The sequence below is a fragment of the Pan troglodytes genome, chromosome 3 (genome assembly GCF_028858775.2).
Source record: "Pan troglodytes isolate AG18354 chromosome 3, NHGRI_mPanTro3-v2.0_pri, whole genome shotgun sequence".
Classification (NCBI taxonomy): Eukaryota; Metazoa; Chordata; class Mammalia; order Primates; family Hominidae; genus Pan; species Pan troglodytes.
In genome coordinates, this window is record NC_072401.2 from 84,326,441 (window position 1) to 84,342,797 (window position 16,357).

Sequence of the window (16,357 nt, forward strand, 5' to 3'; positions counted from 1 at the left end):
AAGATAAAAATCAATATACTCATTGGTCTGATGACAAAATGAGGGTCCTAGCATAGCACTTTGCAATTTGTAGGTTTAGTTTATTGGCTAATTTGAATTGTAAGTTTAGTTGACTAGTTAAAATCTAATCGCCTCACTAGTGTCACCTTGCATATTTTATCAATAAAATGTTGATATTTTAATGTCAGAACTGACCTATTACAGCATGCCAACAATAATTTTCACTTTATTTATGTGTTTTTGATAATATAAAAATAGTTTTGATAACTACTTTTAAGAAATGGGCTAGACAAATTACTTCACACAGTTTCAGTTTAAGATTGTGTACTATGACTAAAACAACCATTTGTAATGCTCTGAACTAAAGATACTACAATGGATCTATAATTATAATTCTGATGTTTAGAGCAACTGAAGAGGGAGTCAGATGTAATTAGTCAAGAATGTTTTTGATGTTTAAATAAGTTGAACATGTCTCGAAAGTGTCTTACAGAAAGTTAAATGCTTAATATATATATATTTTTTGAGATGGATTCTTGCTCTGTCGCCCAGGGTGGAGTACAGTGGTGTAATCTTGGCTCATTACAACCTCCACATTCTGGGTTTAAGCGAGTCTCCTGCCTCAGCCTCCTGAGTAGCTGGGGCTACAGGCATGCAGCATCACGTCCGGCTAATTTTTGTATTTTTAGTAGAGATGGGGTTTCACAATGTTGGCCAGGCTAGTCTCAAACTCCTGACCTCAGGTAATCTGCCTGCCTTGGCCTCCTAATGTGCTGGGATTATAGGTGTGAGCCACTGTGCCTGGCCCTTAGTAAATATTGAGTGTTATTCCAGTTGTCCATTGCTTCTTAACAAAGTTCCTTGAAATTTGGTTAAAAAAAAAAAGCATTGTTTTGGATTTTCTTATTCATTTTTCTGTGGGCTTACCTGGGTGATTCTCACTTGGGATTTCTTATGAAGTTGTAGTGAAATATTGCCAAAAATGGAGTCATAGTGCTTTTCTCACTCACAGGCCTGATGCCTGGGCTGAGAGAAGTACAACAGTAGTGGTTGTTTGAGGATCTTTGTCTGCAAATGGCTACATTGAGCTTTCTCAGAGCATGGCAGTGTCAGAAGTCACACTTCTTATGTGGCAACTGGTTTCCCCCAGAGCAGGCATTCTAAGTGACAGGAAGTGGAAAGAGCAAATCCACTGCTGCCCAGCATACAAAGTAGCATACTGTTACTTCCGCCATATTCTATTAGTCAAAGTAGATACAGCATCCACTTCAATTCAGGACAAGGGGACCTAGGCCTTGCCTCTCTATGGAAGAGAGTCAAAGTATTGGGGCCATCTTTAATTGTCATATATATTGACACTATCCAGTAGTCTATTTAGTGAATGTCATCATTTCACACCTGCTTGGCAGTTGAAAAACTGTGAAATTTAGATGCCTTGGCCCTAGATCCTCTACATTGAAGTGTCAAAAATATGATTGAGGATGGGCGTGGTGGCTCACGCCTGTAATTCCAGCACTTTGGGAGGCTGAGGCGGGTGGATCACAAGGTCAGGAGTTCGAGACCAGCCTGACCAACATGGTGAAACCTCATCTCTACTAAAAATACAAAAATCAGCTGGGCGTGGTGGCACGCACCTGTAATCTCAGCTACTCAGGAGGCTGAGGCAGGAGAATCACTTGAACTTGGGAGGCAGAGGTTGCAGTGAGCCAGGATGGTGCCACTAGACTCCAGCCTGGGTGACAGAGCAAGACTCCATCTCAAAACAAACAAAAACATGTGATCGAATAATTTGCCTTATAGTTAGTACATAATTGTGGCCTATGAAAAATAACCCAAGCTATCATTTCCCTTCGACCTGTATTATTTGGTATATTTTTGTGTATGCTGCCACTAACTAATAGTCAAACACTAATCCAGATAAGATAATTTAGAGGAAGAACTATTTATTTTTCGATGAAATCCGTAGAGGATACATATCTCTACATTTATAACACATGAAACAAGACTGTGAGAGAACTGGGTCATAGATGTTTTTCTAGGCAGGGTGTTAAAATTAGAGGTCATTCAGGTTCTAGTAAAAAGAATTACCAGAGTAGAGGGGCTTCTTTCTAAACCTTCACTAAAAATAACCGTACAATTTAATAAATCAAAGAGACTCTGACCTTTGGGACTGTACCACTGAAGCTGTATCCTTCCTGCTCATGTTATGCCATTCCCTTAACTGTCCCTTTAATTAGTTGATTAACTCCAGATCTGAGAGTGGGCAGTAACTAAGCCATTAAGTGGCATTTTGAAATTAGGCAAATTTGAAATTAGTTTTTGAGGTTCAAATTTCACAAAGTTGGATGGTCTATGCAAATAAGCAGCTCATATAATCTAAATAGAGATGTCACTTCTGCCAAATAACTTGCAAACCATTAGTTTAAAAAACAAAAACTTTCCAGAAAGCATGAAATAGAGCCTTTCATAAAGTCATGTGGTCAGGCTGCAGGGCTGTGCAGTCTGGTGTCACAGATAAAATACATTTTACAAGTGCTAGTATAGCTAAATTATTAGTTTAGATTTGAATTTTCTTGATCAAGACATTATTTTTTTTCTAAATTCCATTGGTTGTTCTCTTTTTTATCTTATTGAAATCATAGAATTACAGTATGGTAGTCAAAGAATAACAGCACGGTGATAAAAATTAAAAGGAAATTTATTTCCTTGGATTCCTTAAACATCATGAAGTGTACATATAACACAAATGAACACTTTTGAAAAACTCCTTTTATCTCTCCTCTTTTTTCCCCACATTCCACATTTACTTCCATATCCTTGCCCCCAAATGTCTCTATGCACGTTTTCCTGAGACCTATGCCGTGCACCACTCATCTCCTTACCCTTCCTGTTTTCCTCCTGGCCCTCTAATTTCTCCTCATATTCCATTACAAAAAAAAAAAAAAAAAGCTAACCTGACAGTTGGCCAAATCTGCTTTAGAGAGTTCCAATCACTCCTCTCCCTCAAATTGGATTTATGAGGGGATCTAGACTGAGAACAAAGGTGGGATGGTTGGTGTTTTGGAGATAGATGAGACTTATGTGAAAAGAAGAGGTGAGCACATTGTGCCTCTTCTCACTTCTAAGATTAAGGCCTGGGAAGGGGCAGGAGATGGGAAAGTAAACAAACTTTGTGTTTTGAGAGAAGTTAGGTGAGAGAAGATCTTGCCATAGGAGACTTATATGTGTTCTTCATCTGGCAAGTTCTGAAGGCATCAGGCTCACAGAAACATACTTCTTTTACATCTTGACATCTTGTTCAACACGGTATTTATCCCAGATGTTTTACTTTTGTTGAAAAATTACTATTTATGTTTGCATTAAAATAAGTCAGTGTGGATTTGTTAGATCTTGACTTTTTACTTCTAGTTTCTGCAATCATCTCATTTTAAAAAGTGTGAAATGTGTGCAGTAAACAATATTATGCCTTTAACACATGGACAAACCTGACAGACAACTAGCAATAGCCTATTTCTGTTTATCTGACCTTTCCAGACCAAACCTTACTCACCACTGATATAGTTTGGCTGTGTCCCCACCCAAATCTCATCTTTAATAATAGCTCCCATAATTCCCACGTGTTGTGGGAGGGACCCAGTGAGAGATGATTTAATCATGGGGGCAGTTTCCCCCATATTGTTCTTGTGGTAGTGAATAAGTCTCATGAAATCTGATGGTTTTATAAGGGCAACCCCTTTCACTTGGCTCTCATTCTCCTTTTGCTGGCTGCCATGTAAGACATCCCTTTGCTCTTCCTTCATCTTCTACCATGATTGTGAGGCCTCCACAGCCATGTGGAACTGTGAGTCAATTAAACCTCTTTCCTTTATAAATCATCCTGTCTGGGGTATGTCTTTATCAGCAGCATGAAAATGGACTAATACAACCACCATTCTATTAAATACATCATTAAGGATACTTACTAATAAAGGATGGTGGTCTGGGACACTAGCAGCACAGGAAAGTTAGAAAAACTATATTGTAAATATATATTTTATTATTTACTAAAACTTACTTTAATTTATGCAGTCAAATTAAAAATTGGAAAATTCATTCTTCAAAAGAGGAAAACATCAGCTGTTATTGGGAATGTGATTTTATATGCAGTTCAAGCAATTTTAAAAATAAATTATTACTGTAGAATATGAACTTGAATTGGGAAGAACACAAGGTCCTAGGAGAAAATAAATATTCATAGTAAATTGAGAAACCTATGGGATAATTATATTCTTGGAATGGGCTGTGTTATGCACACAATTAATTAATGCATCTATACTGCAATTGAAATATAAGCTGTAATTGTTAAAATTCACAAATAGTGTTATATGTAATAATTAGATGATCAATTTTTTTTGTGATAAAACTGGAATTGAGTAAAACAAACGAACAAAAAAGTAGACTTAAACATAATAGCACGTTTTGTTTCTTTGTTGCTTCCAAACAGGGCTTTAAAAATATTTGATCCTTAAAAAAAAACTTTGTAAATAAACTTAAATTATCTACAAAAATAGTAAACTTTTAATGACAGAAAAAATTTGTTGAATTGTGTTAAAATCATTTGAAAATTTTCAAAGAATTCAATTGTTTTGCCAATAAAATATGGGTTTTGAAAATGTAGCAGACTGTAGTTATTAAAAACAAAGCCCATGACACAGGAAAATATTTAAAATACTCATTCAAAACCAAGGGATAATATGAACAAATTTAATTGGATCTTAAATCTTATGTAATATTTAACTTTCACATTCTATAATTGTGCTTTGGAATATTTTAAATTTATATAATTTTTTTCATGGGATTTCTACTATAAGTAGTATAAATTCACATTTTTAGAGACATAAAATTTAAAAGGCTTTCCAATTTGCGGGATCTAAATTTGTTAAACCTTCAAAAGAGGCCGGGCACGGTGGCTCATGCCTGTAATCTCAGCACTTTGGGAGGCCGAGGTGGGCGGATCACGAGGTCAGGAGTTCGAGACCAGTCTGGCCAACATAGTGAAACCCTGTCTTTATTAAAAATACACAAAAAATTAGCTGGGTGTGGTGGTGTGCACCTGTAATCCCATCTACACAGGAGGCTGAGGCAGGAGAATCGTGTGAACCCGGGAAGGCAGAGGTTGCAGTGAGCCAAGATGGTGCCACTGCACTCCAGCCTGGGAGACAGAACAAGACTCCATCAAAAAAAAAAAAAAACAAAAAAAACAAAAAAACCTCAAAAGAATATAAATAACAACAAAATTAATGAAATTTGTCTCATACAAATATGTGCTGAAGATAGGTTACCTTACAGGCCAGAAGAAGGTACTTGCAAAAATATTTGGACTGAAAAAATTACATATTTCAAAATGAAAAAAATAGAAAGGGTATTTTCTGTTTAGCAGAATTTCTATGAGCTTATTTTCTCAATTTAAAATACTATAATACATGGTGAACAGTTAAGTGAAGATGTCAACAATTTTACATATATCACCCATAAAGTACATGTTTGAGAAGAGTATAGGCGATTTAAAAAATTGACAAGCAATAATACCATATTAAAATATATTCTTTAGAAAATATCAGTGACCCAGTCTTATAGACCAAAACACTAATTAAAATACATCAGCATACAGCAAGAATGATCATTTTATTATACATATATATATTTTGAGATGGAGTTTCACTCTTGTTGCCCAGCTGGAGTGCAACGGCTCGATCTCGGCTCACTGCAACCTCCGCCACTGTGATTCAAGCCATTCTCCTGCCTCAGCCTCCAGAAGTAGTTGGGATTACAGGCATCCGACCCCACGCCCAGCTACTTTTTGTATTTTTAGTAGAGACAGGGTTTCACCATGTTGGCCAGGCTGATCTCAGACTGCTGACCTCAGGTGATCCACCTGCCTTGGCCTTCCAAAGTGCCATTTTATTATGTTCATATTATCAATACAGACTTTACAAAAAGTTTTAGCTTTAATATGTAATTATATCATTTTAATTTTTAGAACTAATTTCCTTTCCAAAATGAATTTTGAATTGCACTTTATTGGCCCACCAATATAAAGTCTCAAAATCTCAAAAAATAAGAAAACGTATAATTTTAATTAATTACATTGCCCTCTTTCACTCTCAAGGGTCTCAGTTTGGGCAAAATATTATGTGGTCATCATAATTAGCATCCTAGTATGCTTAGGAGAGATCAGATGGGCTACACGGGATTTATGACTTGCTTTGGGTTACAGGGAATCTCAAACTTTCCTAATTACCAAGTGGGATAAAGAAGTAACACGGAGCCAGGGGGCTTGCCAAGAGATAGCTGCGACATGGAAGGAAAAGATCCCAACAGATGTCACTAGGAATTATGTTTGTAGGTAGGAACACCCATCTCAATTCTTTTGTTTGATTCATTACAGAGGGACTTATATTAGAAGAACTCTCCTAATGGCTGTCTTTTTAGTTCCTCCTGTGGAGATAGCAATCATCTATCTGATTGGTCAGTTTGGAACGCGCAGTCCTTCATGTGACCGCCTCTTCCTTTCGCCTAAAGCGGAAACTGCTCACAGGAAGTACCTGTTTTACTCGACCCCTCCAGGCTGTAAAACGGAAAGGTTCGGAATTTGCCTCTGCGCCGTCTTTTTTTGCCTGTTACCTGTGACGTCCTTGGTAAGTTTGTCTAATTCTGGGGTTCGTTATCAGTAAGCTGACAGTTAGAAGACATGGTCTTCATTCATTGCTCTAACAGTTATCAGGAAATATTTTGGAATTTTTTTTTTTTTTTTTTTTTGAGACGGAGTCTCAGTCTGTCACCCCAGGCTGGAGTGCAGTGGCGCGATCTCGGCTCACTGCAAGCTCTGCCTCCCGGGTTCATGCCATTCTCCTGCCTCAGCCTCCCGAGTAGCTGGGACTACAGGGGCCCGCCACCACGCCCAGCTAATTTTTTTTTTGTATTTTTAGTAGAGACGGGGTTTCACCATGTTAGCCAGGATGGTCTCGATCTCCTGACCTCGTGATCCACCCGCCTCGGCCTCCCAAAGTGTTGGGATTACAGGCGTGAGCCACTGCGCCCGGCCAGATTTTTTTTTTTTTTTTGCCACTTTTCTTTTTTGTTTCATTTCTCCCAGAGGGAATGGAAAGACGTTATATTTTGGACCTTCCTCTCACTCTGACATCTAGGACATAGGATGGGAGTAAAAGGAAAATTAAAAGGAAAGGAATTCCATGTTGCAGAGCGATTTGTGTAGTTGTATCTTCTGACATGGCTAAAGTGGGAAGTGTTGCACTCTGGCAGAACTGGTCTAGGTACCGATCATATATGTTCAGCTGTAGTGGCAATTTTGCCCACAGGAGAGTAGCTGTTTGTATATAAGCAGGTTTGCATACCTTGGGCTGTGAGCAAAAGCCAATAAGCTTTGAGGGACTCAGCAAACAAAATCTGACCAGGAGTGCTAAGGTATCCCTATTAAACGGGTGTTGGTCAAGTGATTATTGCTGCTTGGCTTTGAAATCTGTAGAGGCTGTTTTTTCTAAGTAGCCTTGACTGAGAGAAGGGTATGATTATAGTCTTTTTGTGTACGAGCCTTATAGATCTCAAAGTGGTTCTAGGATGGCCAGTGGTATTTGCAGGAAATGTTTAGTGCCAGGCCTACATAGGGGGCATAGGATAGTCTGCTCAAATTCTGGCCGGGTGCAGTGGCTGACACCTGTAATCCCAGCAGTTTGGGAGGCCGAGGCGGGAGGATCATGAGATCAAGAGATCGAGACCATCCTGGCCAACAGGGTGAAACGCGTCTCTACTAAAAATACAAAAATTAGCTGGGCGTGGTCGCACGCGCCTGTAGTCCCAGCTACTCGGGAGGCTGAGCCGGGAGAATCGCTTGAACCCGGGAGGCGGAGGTTGCAGTGAGCTGAGATCGTCTCATTTCACTCCAGCCTGGAGACAGAGAGAGACTCCGTCTCAAAAAAAAAAAAAAAAAGTCTGCTCAAATTCTGATCTTTTATATTGTTTTGACTCCTCTTCAGAGACAAGAGATGGAAGTTTGGAGTGACAAGTCTTGGAGTTATCTGACTTGGCCATCGATTTAATAGTTGTTCCTATTTTTTTTTAATCTCACGGTGGCTTTGAATTTAACAATTCTGTGTATTCTGGTCATAACTTTTGATCTTTGAGATTCACACTGTGACTCCACCCATAGGAGGTGCATATGGATATCAAATTATGGAGTTGGATATTAAATTAAAAAGCAATGGGAACCCTTCTTGTAAAGACCATATAGATTTTCATAAATCTTCATAAATTGAGGATGAGAAACCATTCAATACAATTATTGCAAAAACAGTGACTGAGAAAGCAATTAAAAAGTCACATGATTGGAATACCTGGTTCTAAAAATCATTTTTGTTTAGGATTTTTAGGTGCTAGCATAGTTTAAAATTTATGCTTCATTGTTAATAGAGAGCAATGGAAAAATGGAAGCAAGAATAAAATAAGTTAGAGCTGGAGAAAAAGAAAAGTTTTTAGGAGCAAATTTGGGAAATTAGGACACCAGCTTAAGAGAAATGACATAGAAAATGAGATTTGAAGTTCAAGTAGAGGGAAATAGAGATTCAAGAGGATCTAAATGTTGTATGTCATAGGATTGGTAAAAGAAGAATTTAAGAGTTTAGTTGCTACTAGATTGAGATAAGGACCTGAGTCAAATTAATCAAAAAGAGAAAGAGGCAAGATCTCAAATGGAATGGCTCCTTGAAAGAGAGTCAGGAAATAGGAAACTGTTAAGAACTCACAGTTAAGGGATGACGTTAAAGGCAGAACTAAGACTAGGGAAATCTGTTGAACTCACAAAGTGTCATTAGGTGGTTTTCAAGGTAATATAGCCATTGTAGATTTTGAACATAGTTACATTTTGTGCCTTGAAGGATTGTGCACAAATATTAGGATGCAAGACAAGGCTCAAGCAAGAGGGGCATATTGGAATGAGCCAGGCAAGAAGATAAATTCAGGCTTAAATAGACTAGATGTTGGTCTAATGAGAGAAAAGTTCCTGCATGAAACTATTTGTCTCAGGGAGGAAGAGGGGAAAGTATGTGTTTGAATGGTAGATACTTTTAGTAAATTCAGAATTGAGTGATTTCATTGTTATTGATAGAGAAGATTCTGGAACTTAAGAACTAGAGGAGTATGTTAGAAAAAAACGAATGCCTAGAAAAAAAATAAGGTAGTCAAGTATTCATTTCCAGCAAACAGCATTAATGCTATGTGTGTTGGAGAAGAGACCAAATTAATAAAAAGGTTAACCAGTTAGAAATTCAACTTCCTAAGTTGATTACATAGCTAAGAACAGTTAAAACTTTCTGAAAGATATAAGAGAAGGATAGAAGAAAATAAAAAGTAGAGGTGTGTTTCATTGTTGCAGAAAAATATGTAGCAGAAAAAAATGCTATTCAAGGTCTGTACAATTTTATGATGAAAGACAGGAGCACATGGAAAAGGAATTAGTTCTCTTTGGGCCCCTGGAGGCTCAGGCTTCAGGATCATCAGTTGCAGCTTCAATTCAGGAATCTGCTGAGAGTGATTTTCCAGCTGAAATAAATAGATGAGAGAGGAGACCCTCCCTGAGGGGCAGGTCACCAGCTTATCAATTCCATAACAAGAAACAGTGGAAAGAACTACTGTAATATAGGATTGAAATATATGCTTATCAGAGATGGTAGGCTCTGTTTTGTAAGATAGAGTCCACCTTCAGCTGCACCAAAGTGGCAGAAACAGGGCTCAGAGAGGGAATGAAAATGAAAGTTTTAAAAACAGGTTGTAGAGGGAAAATTTTATACTTAATTAAAACCTGGTGAACTTGATTAGAAATTTTTAAACTTTTCTGTAAGGCAGGAATGTCTCAAATGTCATTCTCTGAGAGAGGCAACAGTACACTGAGTGCATTTTACTCCCAGGTAGGATGAATCCTTAATGTCAAAATTATCGTATTGATAGGAGTTTTCAGGATTTTGTGTTACTCACATGAATGACAAGCATCCTGATGAGGCTGCAACCAAGAATATTTTCATGTCCCCTTCTTCCTCTAGATGACATTCAGTTCCGGTTTCTAAGAACGCAGTGTGCTTTGGGATAACTGTTTTAGGGTTTGGGAATGTGGCTGTGTTGAAATTACATAGGTGTGGGGACAGTTGTGTTGAGTATATGTATTCTTTTAGTATTGTTTTTGAACCATACATTTGTGAAGTTAAAACAGATGGAAAAATGTAAATTTGACAAACGTTACTTCTGTTCATATATTTACCCATGCCTACAGGTTCTATTTATTTAGTTGTTTGTTGCTTTAAAAAAAAACTTGTATAATACTTAAGTGTCCAAATACAGTCCTATGTACTTTGCAAATATTAGCTCATTTATATCTTGTATCAACTCTCTGAGGTAAGAATTTCTATACTCCCCATTTTAAAAATAGGCTCGAAAAGGTTTTAATTTGAAAGTGGCAGAAACAGACTTAGGCAATCTGGCTTCAGAGTCATAAGTAGGTAGGTAATCCATTTAGTAGGTTCTACCGTACTATGCATACCTAATGTGTTGTCTTTTAACATGCAGACACATACAAATAGGAATCCATGTTCTTAATTTTTCCTTTTCTCTACAAAAGATAGCAAACTTCACACACTCTGCTCTGTACCTCATTTTTTTTCAGTCAACTGCATGTTTTCAATATGTGGAAAAATTTTCCTCGTTGCATGGAATTAATATTTTGTGATGTGAATGTATCATAAACAGTTTCCTGCTAGTGGATGCTTGCATGTATAAATTCCTAAAAGTAGAATTGCTGTATCAAAAGATAAATGCCTGTGTAATGTTTGTGTATTACCAAATTTCTCCCTGTATATGTTGTACTATTTTGCATTCTTCTTATGGTGTGAGATCTGTTTCGTTAACAGAGTATTATGAAAATTTGGATTCTTGACAATCTGATAAGTGAAAAATATTATCTCAGTGTTGTTTTAATTTGTATTTATTATTTAATAAGAATATGTGAATGAGTTGTATATCTTTGCATTTCTTTAAGGGCCATTTTAATTTCTTCTTCTGTGAAGTGATTTTCATTTTTTTTGACCATTTTTAGGAATTTATTACTGTTATCTCCATTTGAGTTCTAGCTGCTCTTTTTATATGATGGAGATGAATCTTTTGCCTATCATGTGAGTTTGAAATATTTTTTCTCTGGTGTGTCATTTGTCTTTTGACCCTGATTTTCCTTTTAATATAGTACAATTTATCAGTATTTCCTTCTTTATGTAATGGGTTTTAGTCATTTAGAAATGTCTTTTTCACTCCAGATTTTAAAGGAATTTGTGTGTTTTCATTTAGTACTTCATGGTTTCATATTTCTTTCCCTTTGTACATTTAAATCTTTGATTCAGTTTTAGTTTATCAAAGGTCATAAAAATATGATAGAGATACAGCTCACCTTTTTTTGCAGATGATTATTCTTTCGGCTCTTTACAATGTAGCTAGGAAAAATTTGTCTTTGATGTGATATAATATCTGAATCCCTGGAGGAACTACAGTCATGCATCGCTGAACAGCAAGGATGTATGTTCTGAAAAATGCATCATTAGGTGATTTCATCATTCTACAAACATCATACAGTGTACTTACACAAACCTAGATGGTATAGCTTACTACACACATAGGCTGTATAGTATAGCTAATCGCTCCTAGGCTACCGACCTGTACAGGATGTTACTTACTGAATACTGAAGGTCCTTGTAACACAATGGTCAGTATTTGTGTAGTTAAACATATATAAACATAGCAAAGGAATAGTAAAAATACTGTATGAGATAAAAAATGATACACCTGTTTTGGGCACTTAGCATGAATGAGCAGCCTACAGGACTAAAAGTTGTTCCAGGTGAGGCAGTGAGTGAGTAGTGAGTAAATGTGAAGGCCTAGGACATTACTGTGTACTCCTGTTGACTTTATAAACCCTATACACTTAGGCTACACTGAATTTATTTAAAAAAAAAAACTAAGTAATTGCGCTACAATATTACAAGGACTACGATGTCACTAGTTGATGTGAATTTTTCAGCTCCATTTTAATATTATAGGACAGTCCATCATTGACCGAAATGTTGTTATGTGGCACATGAGTGTATGCCCATTCCAAGTATTAAGAATGCCTCTGAGGTGGCAGAAGAATAAATTCATCACGATGTTTTATTGACTTTTACCTAAGCATTCTGATTTGAACATTTTCAAGGTGTAGCTCATAAGGGCTCAGAGAGTTGATACAAGATATAAATGAGCTAATATTTGCAAAGTACATAGGACTGTATTTGGACACTTAAGTATTATACAAGTTTTTTTTTTTTAAGCAACAAACAACTAAATAAATAGAACCTGTAGGCATGGGTAAATATATGAATAGAAGTAACGTTTGTCAAATTTACGTTTTTCCATCTGTTTTAACTTCACAAATGTATGGTTCAAAAACAATACTAAAAGATTACATATACTCAACACAACTGTCCCCACACCTACGTAATTTCAGCACAGCCACATTCCCAAACCCTAAAACAGTTATCCCAAAGCACACTGTGTTCTTAGAAACCGGAACTGAATGTCATCTAGAGGACTTTAATTTCTTTGAGTGTTAATGGTTTTTTATTTGAATTTCCAAGGTGATTTAGTTTTCGGACTTAAATTTATTCTTGGGAATTTAATAATTGAAAGGGCTTATTTTCAAATTTGGCATATCTCTATAATGTTAGAATTGTATTCTTGGAATTTCTTAAGTTGTTTGATCTCATTGCGGGACCCTGATGTATTATGCTAGATATATACTTGTCATACTTTTTGATAAGACATAGAATTAGAAATCAGTTTTCAGCCTTAGTTATAGAATGACTACACATTTTTTATTTTTATTTATTTATTATTTTGAGACAGGGTCTCCCTCTGTTACCCAGACTGGAGTACAGTGGTGTGATGTGGGCTCACTGCAACCTCTGCCTCCCAGGTTCAAGTGATTCTTGTGCCTCAGCCTCCCGAGTAGCTGGGATTACAGGTGTGTGCCACCATGCCTGGCTAATTTTTGTATTTTTAGTAGAGACGAGGTTTTGCCATGCTGGCCAGCCTGTAGAATGACTACAGATTTGATTTAATTTAATTAATGTAGTTTTGACCTACTTTGGAGAATTTGGGGTTCAAAAATCTTAACTGCTAACGGTGGTCTCAGAAGACAATACCTAAAGTCATAGATGGTGTAGGTAACTCATGAAATGGAAGAAGCAAAGAAGCAATGTCTTGATAGATTGCTGATTCCCTTCTCTGAAGGACAGCCATGCTGACTGACCATAAGCTTAATTATTAAGTCCAGTGGTTTAGTAGAACAAAAATGCTGCAGATTATTGGTATATGGAAGGGATTATAGAATGCTTTCTTTCTTTTTGTGATGTTTCCTTTTATGTGGAAGGTCCACTGTTATAACATGTTTGATCTCTTGACCTAACTTTTATGTGAGTAGTTAAGGGAGTTATATGATCATCGACTTTAGAAGAAGAAACTAGAACATTGTCCTCCTTTTTTTCTTGGGATTCAGCTGTCCTCAGGAAGTTGCTCTGCTCTTCCATTTTACAGGGGTAAGAGAAGGACTTTTCTCATACTGTGTGCTGAGACTGAGTGGGAAGATCTGTGTAATATTGGAAAACCCATTGCTCATAGATGTATTAGGCAGGGTTCTCCAGAGAAACAAAGCTAATAGGATATATAGAGATAGATATAGGAATAAGAAGAGATTTGTTAGGGGAATTGTCTAATGCAATTGTGGAGGCTGAGAAGTCCCATAATATGTTGTCCCAAGATGGGGAACCAAGAAAGCTGATAGTGTTATTCAGACGGAGTCCTTAAATGTAAGAACCAGAGGAACAGATTGTGTAACTTCCACTCTAATACCCAAGGCCTGAGGACTCATGGGAGACCACTGATATAAGTCTTTGAATGTGAAATCTGGTGAACCAGAAGCTGCAGTGTTTGAGGGCAGGAGAAGATGGATGTTCCAGCTTAAAGAGAGAGAGAATTGGCTCACCCTTCTCTGCCATTTTGTTCTGTTGGACCCCCAATAGATTGGCTGACTTAAGTCTGCATTAGTGAGGGTGCAGCTTTACTCAGTTTACTGATTCAAATGCTAATGTCTTCTGGAAACACCCTCACAGACACACCTAGAAATAATGTTTTACTAGCTATTTGGGCATCTTTAAGCCCAGTCAAGTTGACACATAACATTAATCATACAATAGATTAAACTGTACTCTCTAAATTTGCTTTATTAGATGCAGAGGTAATATATTGATCGCATCTTAGGACAACTCCTTTGTATCACTAAATTGTTTAGAACTTGGGTAGGACTGCCAGTTACTGATTTTTTCTACCCCCAACTCGATCACAGTGGGAAGCCTATGATAAGGACAATAGGATGATTTATCGGAAATATCTGTTGATTGAGAATGTCTCATAGCTGAGGTGGGAATCAAGTCCATCGGTGAGACCATAACTTTCAATACCTGCTCTAGTAGCAATCCATGTTTAATATTCATGTTGAGGCAGTGTATGACAGGTTATATTACCCCAAGATATCACAAATAAAATGAACAAGGATCATCTGAATGCCACCCTTCATACCTCAATGTTACATACGCTTTTTCTGAAACCAGAATAAGAAATCACAAGAAAATCTGAATTTATAAGCAGATTGAAGCTTTATGCTAGGCTAGGTAATCAAAGGCAGAAATTATAATAAGATGTAGTAATAAAGTTACATATTATACACCTGAAGTTCTAGAACTGCTAAAAATATAAAGTTCACATTATGTTGAGTTTTTAATATTTGTCTTTGTCTTTTTGGGGCTGTTATAACAAAATACCATAATCTGGGTAGCTTATAAGCAACAGTAATTTATGTCACATAGTTCTGGGGACTGGGAAGTCCAAGACTTAGGTGCCAGCAGATTTGATGTCTGGTGAGGGCACCATTTGCTTATAAATGACATCTTCTTGCTGTATTCTCACATGGTGGTAGGGACAAACAAGCTTCATTGGGCCTTTTTAATAAGAGCACTAATTTGATTAATGAGGGTGACCTATCAAAGGCCCCCACCTCTTAATATCATCACTGTGGGGGTTAGAATGTCAACAAATGAATTTTGGGGGGAACACAAACATTCAAATCATAGCAGTATTTGTTTTTATTAATTTTATTCTGAATTTGAGGTGCCCCATATCAGCAACAGATTTCTTAATGAGAAATAAGACCCCCCTCCTCCCCTGCCACCAGTTCTTACATTTCTGGTGAGACAGTGAGAGCCAGGTCAGTTGTTCTACTCAAGAAGCCAAACTACCCATGTAAGAACAAGAAAAAACAGATTTTCTCTGCTTATTTAAGGGCAAGGAGGCAGCTGTCCACCTCTCTTTCTGCAAGGGTATCCTTGGAAACATAATGGGCATGATTCCTAACTCCAGCACTTTGGTATGTAAATAAAAATCTCCCGAGGAGCCACATAGCCCTGTGTGTCACAGACCTAGAGATGTCTCCAAGCCCTGGCTCTCATTCTTCCTTAAAATATAAATATCTAGGAATTTTCTGCTCTATGCTTTCACCCAGTAACTAGGTAAACTATCCCAGTATGTAACCTTTTGATTTTGGGAGAGCTAAGTTTAATTTTGGATCAGAACAGTTAGCTCCATCATTAGGGAAACAAATTGCTACAGATTTAATCCTTGTGGTATGTGAAAATGTTTTTATGAGAAATGGAATTAAAGATTTTCTGACTATATAGTGAATATATTTCCATGTTGAAGGAGGCTTGGGCTTTTTATAGGACACTGAGAAATCTAGGGTTGATTTATTTCTCCACATATCCGGTACATGACTTTTTGTCTTTTGTGCTTGATAAACCTGTTAACACTATACCTGGAGCATAGCAAGTACTCTACAAATGATGGCTATTATAATAATTACTATACTTATTATTTTAAGATGTCAAAAATGCCTGTGTAATTGTTGCAGAAATAATCATTCAAATGGAAAATACTTTTACATTCATTTATTTTATTTATGAAATGAATTTGTGGATGAAATTTAAGTTGGATAAAGTCTATCATGAGCCTGGAGACTTACAGAGAAGAATCTGTACTTTCTCATGAAAGGCCAACTATTTAGCTTATGACTCACAATCTCTCTCTCATTGGCGAAAAAGCACCCACCACATACATAAAGGCACAGATCACACACACACACACACCCTCCAATTGTTAAGCCTGTCTTCTTGAAGTGCATTTA

General features: G+C 37.0%; 1 protein-coding gene across 6 annotated transcripts in view; it reads left to right on the forward strand.

Moving 5' to 3' along the window:
* Positions 1-6,559: 6,559 nt before the first annotated feature.
* Positions 6,560-16,357, forward strand: part of COX7B2 (cytochrome c oxidase subunit 7B2) — a 169,926-nt gene continuing 160,128 nt past the window's right edge. For 2 of the 6 annotated variants that reach the window (XM_009447966.3, XM_016951796.2), the window contains exon 1: positions 6,562-6,677. The gene's annotated coding sequence lies outside the window, so the exon portion shown is untranslated. Of the gene's footprint in view, positions 6,678-11,137; positions 11,214-12,969; positions 13,088-15,460; positions 15,545-16,357 lie in introns of all 6 variants that reach the window. The other 4 variants (XM_016951797.2, XM_054683170.1, XM_016951799.2 and 1 more) reach the window with 4 other exon arrangements.